Consider the following 13,356-nt stretch of genomic DNA (forward strand, 5'->3'; position numbering starts at 1 on the left):
CTGCCTTCTCAGGGCTTAGCCCCTGACTGGGGTGGGGTGGATGTTGACAGCTCTGGCCAGTCTCAAGGAGCTTCCCAGGGAGGGGTAGTTGGAGGACAACAGGCAATAGGCTCAGGAGGACACAGGGACTCTGGCATTATGGATGCATGGCCTAGCCTCCTACTGAGTTCAGGGAGGGAATGACACATTTCAACATTTATTGTTATAACACTCCCTCTCTCCTACCCTGTCTCTTGTCTCTAACAATCTGGCCAAAGGCATGAATGAATTCCGGGCTCCAGGCAGCCACAATGGGCCTCGCAGCCTTAGGATGTGCTTTGTTTAATGGTTTTCTCAAAGGATATTATTTGCTTTTCTTTAATACAAAACACAAACAAGGAAAAACACCACGTCTTCCCCTCTCATTTCCCCTCTCCCATCCTGACCCAGCTCCGGGCTGGCCCCTTCCCTCCCTCCTGGCCTCGGGTCACCGCAGGAACACACTGGGTGTGCCCCACGCAGACAATGGAAGGAAGCTGAGGCTCCCTCTCAAGCTGGCGGCCTGGATCAGGATCTCACCGTGAGGCCGGGCAGATGGAGCTCTCCGCAACACCGGGCCTTCCATGAGCCCAGGACGGGCGGCTGCCCTTGTCTGGGCTTCAGAGTCCGGGGCCCTGCCCTCCATCCTGCCCTCCTCCTCCACGAACCATAGCAGGAGGAGCTGCCCTCGGGGGACTCAACCTCAGCCGGAGTTCTAGCTCTCCACCAGACTCAGGGTGGCCCAGAGGGCCTGCCATGCCGCTCGGGGCATGAATGAAGCCATTGCTGTGGCCTCTGTGTCCATCCATCTATCTCCCCCCAAATTAATATATATGTGTGCCCGCAGAGAAGATGTCATAGTAGTCAAAGCATGGACTCTGCAGCTGTACTGTGAGCAGTCAGCTCCCGGCTCTTCCTTTTGATGATCGTGGGACTTTGATAGCTAACCTCACCTTGACAGCGCTCGGTTTCCACATCTGTCATAACAGCATCAGCCTCCTCGGGTCCTGGTGAGGCTTAGCTGAGTTGATAAGCATGTAAAGAATGTAGCCTAGTGCCTGGTATGTAGTAAACCTCCGTAAGTCTCTCCAGTGGTACCTCCATCACCCTCACCTTCATCATCTTCCCCATGGTCCTGACACTCTGCTCAGGGCCAGGTGCGCCCAAACCAGCAGGCTGTGCTGGTCCCTCTCCTCAGGGAGCCCCCGGTCCTGGCACAGAGACTGGCTGAGGTGGTTTGCAGGGGGTTGTGTGGCGGGGAACCTCAGGTTAGGGAAGGCAGATTAGCAGAGGGCATGGTGACCCAGGTATGGAGCTGGAGAAGGAGGGAGAAATTCTGCCTGTGCCTTCTTCAGTGCGAGGCTGACAGACCTCAGCGGGAGGCCAGAAATCAGCTACAAAAGTGTCAAAGGACAAAGTCTTGCACTTCTGAGGCCCTCCCTCCCCAGGAGCAATCCAGGCCAGGGTGATGGAGGAGAGGTCCCACCCCCAAGACCACCTGGAGCCCCAGGCTATAGGCATCTGGGTGAATAAATGAATGAGTGAATTACATAGGACTTTCAGGTGCTCCTGCTTGAGATAGGGCACACTATTTATGCAAGCTTCGCTGGAGGGCCCTCTGCAATCAGTCACTTTGTTTCTCAAGTGGGTGGTCGCCACCAACTGACACATACAACTCAAGATGCTGCTCACAGTCCTTCTAAGACAAGGGTAACTGGGTGTCAACAGGGGCAAAGATGAGGCCAGCAGATGAAGAAAGAGAAAATCTGTTCTTAGTCACACATCTGCCATCAGGCTAGCTGCTGACCTGGGTTGGCAGAAGTTCTTTACTCACAGGCCAGAGGTAAGACATGAATGTCATGGCAGCATTATTCATAATAGCTACAACTGGAAACACCCTGAATGTCCACTAACTGATGACTGGATAAGCAAAATGTGGTATGTCCATACAACGGGATATTATATGACCATTGAAGGAAGTTCTTTTTTTTTTTTTTTTTTAAGATTTATTTATTTGAGAGAGAGAGAGAGAACGAGAGAGAGTGGTGGGGAGGGGCAGAGAGAGACTCTTCAAGCAGACTCCCTGCTGAGCACGGAGCCTGATGTGGGGCTCAATCTCACGACCCTGAAATCACAACCTGAGCTGAAACCAAGAGTTGGCTGCTTAACCAACTGAGCCACCCAGGCATCCCTAAAAGGAAGGAAGTTCTGATACATGTGACAACGTGGATGAACCTTAAAAACATCATGCTCAGGGCAAGAAGCTAGTCACCGAAGACCACATATTGTACAAAGACCAGGGAAACCTTAAAAACATCAAGAAGCTAGTCACCAAAGACGACATATTGTTCATCTTTACGAAATATCCAGAATAGGCAAATCTGCAGACAGAAAGTAGATGAGTGGCGGCCAGGGGCTGGGGAGAAAGAGGAAGGGGAGTGACTGCTAATGAGTACTGTGTTTCTTTTTGGGTGATGGAAATATTCTGGAATTAGACAGTGGTGATGGTTGCTTGACCTTGTGAATATACTAAAAAAACAACGAACCGTATGATTTAAAAGGGTGAGTTTCATGGTATGTAAATCATGTCTCAATTTAAAAAGGTGGGAAGAAAATTTGGGGGCAGTATATTCCGGGTAGAGGGGACAGCAAGTGTTAAAAGAAAGAAAAAAGAAGATCCAGCCACAATGGAAAGTGTTCCTCTCTCACTCAATTACTCTCCAGAAAGCAGCTGCCCTAAAACATTTTACATAAGATAGGGCTGCAAAGGGCAGCCCGTCCTAGGTAAGAGGCACCCACTGACAAGTGTGACTAATGAGGAATCTGGAAAGGAGCATGAATTGGTATCTCTAGGCCTGGTCAGGGGAGATGGTACTTTGGCTTTAGACCAGAGATCCCTCCCTGCTTTTTAGAATCTATCCCTCAAGCGGAGAATGGGAAATTTATCAGGCTTGTCAGAATTATCCTTCAAGAGTGGCCTTTGCTATAATTCTTTACTCAACAAATTCTTCCACTCCATGCTTTGCAAGAGGCCCATATGGATGTCAGTCCAGGTAACGTCGGTCCAAGTGTGAGAGCGCCCCCACCTCCATAAATGAGAGCACCGGCCTTCTGGTTTACCAGCTGCTTGGTGGGTCTCAGCAGTCATCCGTCGCGGGAGCCTCTGTAGCAGTATGCTGGACCACCCCAGGCCCTGCCTGCTCTTCTTCCACTTCTCTGCCTGAGAACCCTTCTTCCCGTCACTCTGAGACCTGGCTGCAGTCTCCCCACCCCCCAACCTCTGACCACTTTCGCTCACTAAATGGGCCTGGGAGACAAGCAGATTATATAAACCAAGCCTCTCCAGGGACAGAGGGAAGATAATACTCCTTCCACATGCAGCACTGGCAGAATACACGTGCAACACACACACACACACACACACACACACACCCCTGACTCGGAGGTCAGCAATGGTGTAAGACGCAGCTCTGCAGGGCAGTGCCTGGTTGCTTCAGTTGCACAAACATGTTATGTAAAGTCCTCCCCTTCCAGGGCAGGCTGAGGCTGATACTCACAACCCAGGGCAGTATTTCTGAGGGATTAAAGGCAAGCCCAGCAGAGCTGCGGGCCCCAGGCTGCGAGTGTAGGGACCTTGTCCTGAGATGCCAGTATAAACATACAAATCTTGGGTCTGGGGTGAGGGTGCCGTAAGCGGGGGCCAAGGAGCTCACTGAGCAAAGGAGCCTGCACGGTGACGGCTCTGTGACCCGCGGACTCTGATCACAGTGACACACTTCCGCTGGGCTCCCTGCCCCCCACCCCTCTTCTACCCACCTAGCCTATAAAAATGGCCGTTTTAGGCACTGTATATACAGTAGTAAAAAATAAATAGGCAAAATGCTTGCTTGTACAGAGCACGCATTCTAGGGAAAGCAGAAAGACAATAGTCAGATGAGCAGATGCTGTGATAATTGACGAAAACGCTATGGAGCAGAAGAGGCCTGGCAAGGGGATGCATGCAGGGGTGGGGGTGGTCATGGAAGACTTCTGTTACTCGACCTCCATCCGTCTCCCCACCCACCCGTATGTCCATCTGTGGTCCTTTCTCACTCAGTCAGCGCTGAAGGCCTACCAGGTGCCAGGTGCCTCAGATGGAGAATACCAGAATGAAGAGACCCAGTTCCAGCCCTGGAGGTCAGGGGGACACAAAACGAGTAAGCTGATGGACGCCATGTGCCACAGGAGACACTGAACAGACGCCTCTGGCAGCCTGGAAGAAGGAACGAGGACCCTGCTTGGGAGAAGGGTCAGGGCAGCCTCCGCCACAGAGCGGAACCTGGGCTGAGTCCTAAGGCGTTTCAAAGCGGCTCACGAGAAGACCAGAAGGTGTGTTCCCACCTCTACCTGCCGGCCAATGATGCTAGGCTCACGGCAGCGTGTGGGGATGTGCTTGGCACTGTGGGCAGACAGGGAAGCCCCAGGGTATTCTGACGGCCCGCGCTGGTGCTCCTGACCAGTGTCCGGCTTGGTGCCATCTCTACCGTCCTCTTCACCCCCTGGAACAGGTAGAATTCTGTGCCTCAAAAAGATTAGTTGGAGTCCTAACCCTGCAGAGCTGTGAACATGACCTTATTTGGAAATAGGGTCTTTGCCGATATGATCAAGTGAAGATGGGTTCGTCCTGGATGAGAGTGGGCCCTAAATCCAAGGACTGGTGTCCTTACAAGAAGAAGGAAATTTGGCTACAGAGAAACAGGAAACACAGAGGGAGAAGGCCACGGGAAGATGCAGGCAGTGTTGGACTGATGCAGCTTGAGCCAAAGACCACCAAGGACTTCTGGAAGCCACCAGAAGCTAGTGGCAAAAAGAGCCTTCAGAAGGAGCATGGGCCCTACGGACCCCTCCATCCCAGACTTCTAGCTCCAGAACTGTGGGACAATAAATGTCTGTTCTTTAAGTCACCCGGTTTGTGGTACTTTGTTATGGTGGCTCTAGAACATGAATACACTCCTGGCCCTCCCATCCAGATCCCACAGCATGGTCCCAGCTGCAGGCCCACAGCACGAGGCTGGCCTGATGGCCTCCCCCCATGTGCTCCCTCCTCCTCAGCAGCTTGCTCCTTTCAGTGTGGTCCTCCAGGACCCTATCTGACATGGGTGGTCCTAAGTCCATCTGATTCTCCCTGGTGGGTGAGTGCTACCAACCCCACACCTGTTCCACTCCAGAGCCTTTGGGGCCATAACCCATAGGGTCATGCTGCTCCAGCGATGGAGTGCCCAGGCTCTGTGCTAGGCTCGTCTGGCCTCCCATCAAACCACCAGCCTGAGACCCTGCCCAGGCCCCTACCTTCCCAGTGCTTTGGTCTATCTGAGAAAAGAGACCCAAACCCCTAGAGCAGGCAGGGTTCATCTGCCTCTTGGCCCAGCCCCAGCATCTGACACACCTGCAGGGACCAGGGAGACAGGAGAGGCAGGGCAGATGGAAAGATGTGCATACTTCAGGGAACCCCATGCCCACTTTCCCCTCAGAGAGATTTTCCTAATATTCCTGTGACCCTTGACCTCTGGCCACTAACCCCAGACCTGAGCCTGATAGAAATCCTCCAAGCCGAACTGCTTCCCATGTCCGTTATCTTTCCCTCACACACCAGCTCTTTGCAGAGGGAGAGAGCATTATGCAAATATAAGGAATCTTCCTCCTAGTGTGTGAAGGATCCCCCGAGACCAGAAGATCTGGACAAACAGCACTAACTGCGTGGTCTTTATTGGGAGGCAGTGGAGCTATGAAATGCCGGAGTTGGAAAGAAGGCTGGGGAACCTGGTCCCGGTGAGACTGCAGTGCGAGGTTTCACGTGGCGAGGCATCTTCACCGGTTTCCTGATGAGGCAGGCCCTGCGCTCCAGCCCTGCTCTCTCCGATGACACACCTGTCTGCCCCCATCACACCTGGATGTTGACTCTCCACCTGGGCCTCTTGGAAACCACGATCCCTCTCCTCTTCTTCACGAGCTTGCATGTTCATTGGCCCAACCAGGCTCCTGTCACTCGCAAGAAGTACATGGGAACTAATGGTTCCTTCTCTCCAGAAGATTCCAGAGGATTCAGGTGGAGGGCCCTATCGATAGCCTGGCAGAAGAAAGACTGGATGTTGGTTCTGCTGTGCCCACTGGGCAAGCCCAGGGAGCTGGAGCCCTGCAGAGGCAGGGCAGACCCTCTGGCCAAGCCAGCTCGGGACTCCCCCATCTCCAGCCCAACTTGGGGAGATATCCCGAGGGTGAACGGTACAAATCAGCCGCAGCACTTGGCAACTTAATGGGCCATAAAAATACCAAGTACAGTTCCCTGACAATGAGCTTGTCTCAATAGCGGAGCCTTCCTCCTGCGGGGGGTCATGTTTTTTCAAAGCTTCTAAGAAGTTATCCTACCAAGGTCTCACTGTGGGCACGTGGGCAGGATATGTGGGTCACGTCCAATGAAATAAACAGGTAATGTTTCTAAAATTCCTGGAATCTCCAGGCTGCACAGCTATTCAGAGAGGCAGACCTGTTTTAGAAAGAAAGGTGAGGGGCAGACAGGCTCCCCTGTGTTTAAATTTGTGGTTTTCTTTTTTAATCAGCAGAGACTTAAAAAAAAAAAAAAAAAAAAAAAGACCTTAGCTGGAGCCCCCATGTAAAAAACACAGATAAAAGTAGACAGGGATGAGATCCAGAGGCTGAGCCACCGGCACTCACCCCTACCTACAGTTCCACTCACACCCTGGAACGTGACCCTAGACTCCACGCACTCCGAAAAGGTCTGCTCTCGATAGCCTATCGATGCTGGCTCCAGGAGAACTGGACATTCTTCTAGAGGAGGAGATGAACTTAGGCTCTCTGTGACCCTCCTGAATTGCACGTGAACACTGTGCCTCTGTCAGTCTTCGGGGTGAGCCCATGACCTTCATCATAATCTGGGGGTCTGTGCTGCATGGTGGTGCAGTTAAGAGACTAGCTCGCTGCCGTGGGCAAGCCTTCCTTGGATGCACTAAACCGATAAAACCCATCCCTCCCTTTTCCTTCAAGTTGGATTTCTCGCCGTAAAAGCCAAAAGAGTCCTGACTAATAAATCACACACACCCGTCGCACAACCTGGGTCCCAGCTCTGTTGCCACGCCTGGGGCCCTCTCTCTCCTCCTTCTGGTGGAGAATGAAGATGAAAATATTTGCCTCTTTTGTCATGACTTCCTTTGATTTTGTGAGCCGATAAATTTCCCCTTCTTATCCTTCAAATATTTTGAGGTGGGTTTCTATCACTTATAACCAAAGAAGTCCTAAGCAATCCAGCATGAGATAGCTTTAGACGGTGTTGTGCTGGATCTCATTTCATCTGTGAAGTCATAGAAAGCAAACATGACCATCCCCTCCCCTTCCCACTGGAAACCATGTCAGTGCAAATACAAATGGCATTTGCTTGACAATTTCTGAGTGAAGAGAAAAAAATGGGTGAGAACGTGAACAGAACTAAGAGACAACAGAACAATGTTAGAACATCGTTTCAGCATTCTATGGTATAAAATGTAAAGGAACCCGTTGCTGTGGGGCTGGGTTTTCAATGACCATTGTCAGCCTTCCATTGTGCAAGTCAGTCCAGGGGCAGTCCTGGATGCACAGTGGTATTCCTGGGGCGCATTGACACAGCGGCAGGCACGAGGATGCAACTGGGGCAGACACGCGCTCTCCACTCCCCTGATGAGGGACATTTACTGAGGGTCCCGGGAGCCCTGATGAACTGAAAAGCCACCACCTTCAAGCCACTGCAGACCAAAGGCTGGAAGCTGCGCAAGAAATGGAACGGAACAAGGACCACCTGGAGGAAGGGGTGCCCAAGGCTACCCTCCGAGTGACTGGAAGCAGGCTAAGAAAGATGGCGGCCTTGGCGCAGGTTGCTAGGAAGCAGGCTTTAATGGCTTTGCTCTTGCTTCTCCTTAATGTACTCTGGCGCAGCTCATTATACAAACTAGCAATAGTCAGGGGTCAGTAAGTGTGAGGGCACCTGCGGGCCATGTGGAGGGATCTCGTGCCCAAACCACCTCTAGCAGTGATGCTGAGATCCCCCTCACCCTCTTCTTTTCTTTGGCACAGTCTGTGAGATGCCTCCATCTGCGCCCCAAGCCCCTGTGCTAGGTAGGAAAGCCCTCCACCCCTGAGACCTCCTCAGTATTTCCACCCATGTCCCTCATGAGCCTGTTGGGAAGCAGCAGCTCAAACCCCCAGGGATGCCATTCTAGACTGTGGCCACCTGGGTCCCCCCACCAACCGCTTCCTGAGCTCCCTGGCTGTGTCCAGAACATTCTCAGGGGACAGAAGTGCAGCTTGCTGCAGCCTCAGCCTCCTCCCTGTAGACGGTCAACGCCCACCCCGATGCAAGAGAAGTGGTGAGTGAAGCACTGAGTCAGACCAGCATGGCCAGGCTCGTGGGCAGCAGACAGCTCGCAGGCCGTAGAAGGGGTCAGGCCACACCAGACGAGGAGTGCAGGGAGAGAGTGCGGAGGGACTGGCTTCTGCGCTCAGGCTGACTGAGCGCCTGCAGGGGTAGCCTCAGCATTGGTGCTGGATGCAAGAGGCCAAAATATGGTCCGTCCCTCAGGAACCACCCGGAATTTCATTCATTCCTCCGACACTCCTGGGATGATGGAGGTGCTGCAAACCCAACAGTGGACTGAACCACAGATCAGGGTTTCCATCCCACAAGGGGAAGGGGATAGCCAATAGGATGCAGCTAAAAAGAAAAAGGTAACTTAAACAGAGACCAGTGCACTGGAACAAAAAGAAACAACGAAAGTGAAGAGGGCAATGCTTTCAACCGGAGGATCAGAAAAGGTCTCTCTAAGAAAGTGACATTGGAGCCCAACCGGAATGACCAGGTGGATAGACTGAGAGAAAGTCAAATGTTCTCTATAGGAGAAAAAAAAAATGAAAGAGTTGACTCTCCTTCTGTTTAGTCTTCAACATACAAAGCTTAAGAGTTTCTTTAACTTAAATAAAGTAGTAGGCTTAGACTAGTAGCTCCCTGCCTTTTGAATTTCATAGACCAGTAAAATTTAAATTTAAAAATGGGGAGTTGTTACCTTTCATTCTGCCTGAGGACATCCCATCTACTATAACCTTCATTTCACAAAGGACAGGACTTTAAATAAAAGGTGGTCCTTTCCACGGATCGGCCTCAGCTCTGTGCAAAGCACTACGCTATCCTATAGACCCTTTACACAGGGTCTCAGGCAGGTGCTTACCTACCTTACTCAAGTTCACCTACATGTACTTAGAGATAAAATGAAAATACTCAATGAGGCTTATGCCCTCTTTATAGCAGACCACGCAGTATACATTTATATGTACATAATAACGCCCAGGGTACATACTCCAAACCAAGTATTCTCAACTTCATGGGCCATTTAAGGGATTTTCAAGTATAATTCTGCACAAATGTGATCCTTCTCACCTGACCTCAATCCCCAAGGAAACTGTGAACTTAGCATTTTTCTCGTTTTGCCAAAGACCAGCGGAAGACCTCTGGCTTACCTGCGTTGGCCACTGTGCTATCCTCCTTGGGTCACTGACACAATGCAGTTAGTTGGGTGAGCACCCACTGACCTATAAGCACACAGCGCTCAGCGGCCAGCAGCTCCTAACCCCGAAGCAGCCTCCCCAGAACATATCAAAGTGCCTCCTGTGCCAACCGTCAGGCCCTCCCCGAGCTCAGGACGCAGCCAGGCTGTCGCCACCATGACGGGAGATCTCAGAAGGGCAATCCCCATCTGCCAGATCGCCCAGCTGCCGAAACAGAAGGGAAAGCTGGTGCACTTGCTGTCCCCTTTATCCATGAGGTTTTCAGGGATGAGTTTCCCCCTCCCTCCCTCCTTTTTTGAGAAGGCAACATTCCACTGGTGCCGCCCTTCAGGAGTGGAGAGCTGCCCTGCAAAGCCCCCCAGCTCCAGGCTCAGAGCACCCGCAGCATAACCAGGAAGGTCAGTGTGCACAAGCTTGGCCCACGGGATCAGCTTCGGGGCCACAGGGCTGGGTGGCTGACTCGAGGGCCAGGATTTAAGGGCACGGCCAGGATTCCTGGCAGAACCACAGCCTTTCCAACCAAACCATTTCCGTGGAGGAAGCAATTCTTTCTGCTCTCACTGCCCATGCTTCTGTGTCAGATCAGGAACCTACCTGGAGGAAAAGCTTTAATCACTTTTCCCCCCCACCTCCCCATCTGTACCCCCTACTGCTGGTCCTGAGAACTGGCTTTAAGCTTCTATTTATGGAAATGCATCAGGAGGCGCACTGGGCCAGGGGCCAGGAGACCCGGGCTCCTGCCCTGGGGTTGGAAGTGGACTGTTCTCCAGATCTTTAAGGAGTGTCCACTCCTCCCCGCCTCATGTGCCTGCCACCCCCACCCTCGCACCACACATTGTGGAACCAGGCTTTTCCCTCTCCCTGCCACATCTTCCCCACTTCTGTTCACCCCTAAAATACTGTCCAGACCTTGCCATTGGCATAAATGCTCATGCCCATTAAAAAAACCAACAATCCTAGTTCACATGAGAATTGACCCATTTGGTCACACAGCACATTGGACCAACTTCTTAGCACTCCATCCTGGTATCTAAACGGACTAGATAGTTGCTTATAAGCTTGTCTCCCCAACCATGCTACAAACTTTCAGGGGCTCGGGGGCCGTGTTTCCTTCACTCCTGTGTGCCCCCACCATGCCTTAGATACTGCAGTCCTCCATAATTCCTTGTTGGGTGAAAAGTTAAGATGACTGACGACCCTAGATGACCAGAGTTGGGCCACCCCCCTTCCATCCACTGTGGACCGGCGGCATTCACAGGTGACCCAGGGCCTATAGACTGGGGTCCTCAACCGCGGAATGTCTCCTGCATTGTAAGAAGTTAGGATGCTCCACAGCTCCCTCAGCCCTCAATCTGTAATTGCAATTCTCCTCCAGTTAAATGCAGAAGATATGAAGACCCGGATCCCCCAGTCTTCGGTTAGACTGTAAGCTCTCTGAGAACCAAGGTGGCCGTTCGCTGGCCTGCACGGTGACAATGACACTGTGGATTTTGGTGCCGACCACTCGACTCCACAGGCCCCCTAGTTTGTAACAAGCATCCCACTTCTGCCAAGCCCACCCTGTGTACAAGGCAGAGGGCAGTCGGGCCAGGTAGTAGGTCTGCTCCCTTCCCTTCTCTGGGCCATGGTCTCTTCTGCTCTAAAATGGAGAACTTAAGCATTCCTTCTGTTGTGAGGATTAAATGAGCTGCTGGAAGTCAAATGAGAGGACACATGGGAACACAGCGTGGCCAGTCTTTGGATACATGTTTACTCAACTCAAATGGGGAGGTGCTCATGCCCAGACCAGCCCTCAAAGAGAAGGGTCCAAGAGTACCCTCGGTCTACAGAGCTGAGGCCAGACAGGCTGAGGGGGGGGTCAGTACCCACCAGGGCAGGAATACGGTCTGGAGAAGTCACAGAAGGAACAGGAGCCAGGGAGGTGATACCAAGAGTTCACCTCACTGGGCAGAGGGATGAATGGGCTGCAGGGTCCAAGGAGGTAGGCATGGTCTCCTCAGGGACTCTAAACAAGGCTCCTTCTGCACAAGGCAGTTTGAAGGTGGGCTGGCCCAAGCTGTGACCAGGAGTCAGGCACCCATAGGAAGGTCCCACTCAACGGCCCCTCCTGGGTTACGGTCATTGATTCCAGAATAGCATTCAGCCCCTGCTCTCTGCCCTGGATCTGTGCTCTTTGCTTGGTGTGAAGCACTTGGTTGGGGGCGGGGGGTAGTTGAATTCCAGGTCACAGCTGGGACCACAGCATAGGCAAAGGCTAGGAGACCCCTGAGAGTCCTGCCTTCCCTATCAAAGTCTTATTACCTCCAAAACAGCATCTCACATGTCGCACATGCTCAGTGAGACTCTTCCACTTGACCAAGGACACTGACAGCTGGGGAAGAGGTGGAGGGGAGACACACATGGGAGGCAGCTCATACGTGCAGAAACACCCGCCTGCACACTCCTTGTCTGTCTGCAGTAGCTTCTCTTTGGCTCCTTCCTAGGCCACCTCCTAGGCCACCTTGGGCGGCCAGAAGATAGCAAGGTGAGGCTAGGGCAGCCCATGCGGATGAGCTAGCCCAACAATGGGGGGAAGCTAGCCTGCAAAGGCTTTCCTTCCCCTCCAGTCCTGCCCCATAAATACACTCCCTTCCACTGAGTGAGCAATTCCGTTTCCCTGGAAGGTATTCAAAAGGTCTTCTTACCATAGAAGGAACTAAATTGTGTCTGCAAGGATTGTGAGCTATGATAAGGATAACAGCAGTGTCTATCACTTACTGAGTGCTCGGAGCGAAGAGTTTTATATGTATCAACTAATTTAAACCTCACATCGACCCTGAGAGGGAGGTACTCTTATTATCCATTCTCGATGGGAGAGGAAAGGGAGGATGGATTCAATTAAATAGCAGACCTAAAACAATGTGCAATAGAGCCCGGGACATCAACTCAGGCTCAGGACGGAACTGCCCAGCGGCAGATCGGAGGCCTGGCACCACAGCACGCACCAATCCAGAATTCGGGGGGGTTGCATCTCTCGGGCAATGGACCCCTGGTTTCCAACACAATGCACTTTGCACGGTGATTGTCGCATAGCAGGTACTCCACGACGTTTGTTGGTAGAATGAGAAAATGAATGAATGAATGATAAGCACGGTTTACAGCAAGCCATGTGTAGGGTTAGCCCACTCATGGTCGCCCCTGGATTCACGCTGTGGACAGTTGGCAGTGTCAAAAGCATACAGTCGGGGCGCCTGGGTGGCTCAGTCGGTTAAGCGTCTGCCTTCGGCTCAGGTCATGATCCCAGGGTCCTGGGATCGAGCCCCGCATCGGGCTCCCTGCTCGGTGGGGAGCCTGCTTCTCCCTCTCCTCCCTGCTCAGTGTTCTCACTCGCTATCTCTGTCTCTGGCTCTCAAATAAATAAATAAAATCTTTAAAAAAAAAAAAAAAAGCATACATTCCCAGGTTTGGTACGTTTGATCTATGCTGGGGGCACCTTGCTTCCTCCTTTTCCCTCCTTCCAAGTTAAATCACTAATAGCTAAGCCTCCAAGCTAAATATTCATATGATGAGCACCACGGGACCTGACCCGGGTGTTGTCCAAATTGAAAACTCTAAGGAACATGGTCTTATGTTGGTGAAGGATTCCAGTGAGGAAGAAAGATAGGACATCAGTAGATAGAGACGAATTCCTTCAAAGCTGCGTGTGTGCAAAAACTTCCTGCATGCAACTGTGCTTTAACGGGAGTAGGAAATTAGAAGTCCGGTTGCAAATAT

The 13,356-nt window shown here is 52.0% G+C and overlaps 1 protein-coding gene across 12 annotated transcripts in view; it reads right to left on the reverse strand.

Moving 5' to 3' along the window:
* Positions 1–13,356, reverse strand: part of CTIF (cap binding complex dependent translation initiation factor) — a 287,368-nt gene that overhangs the window by 134,698 nt on the left and 139,314 nt on the right. The gene's annotated exons all lie outside the window — the stretch shown is intronic.

Source organism: Leptonychotes weddellii, chromosome 13, assembly GCF_054177405.1.
Source record: "Leptonychotes weddellii isolate Sample4059 chromosome 13, ASM5417740v2, whole genome shotgun sequence".
In the NCBI taxonomy this organism is placed as follows: domain Eukaryota; kingdom Metazoa; phylum Chordata; class Mammalia; order Carnivora; family Phocidae; genus Leptonychotes; species Leptonychotes weddellii.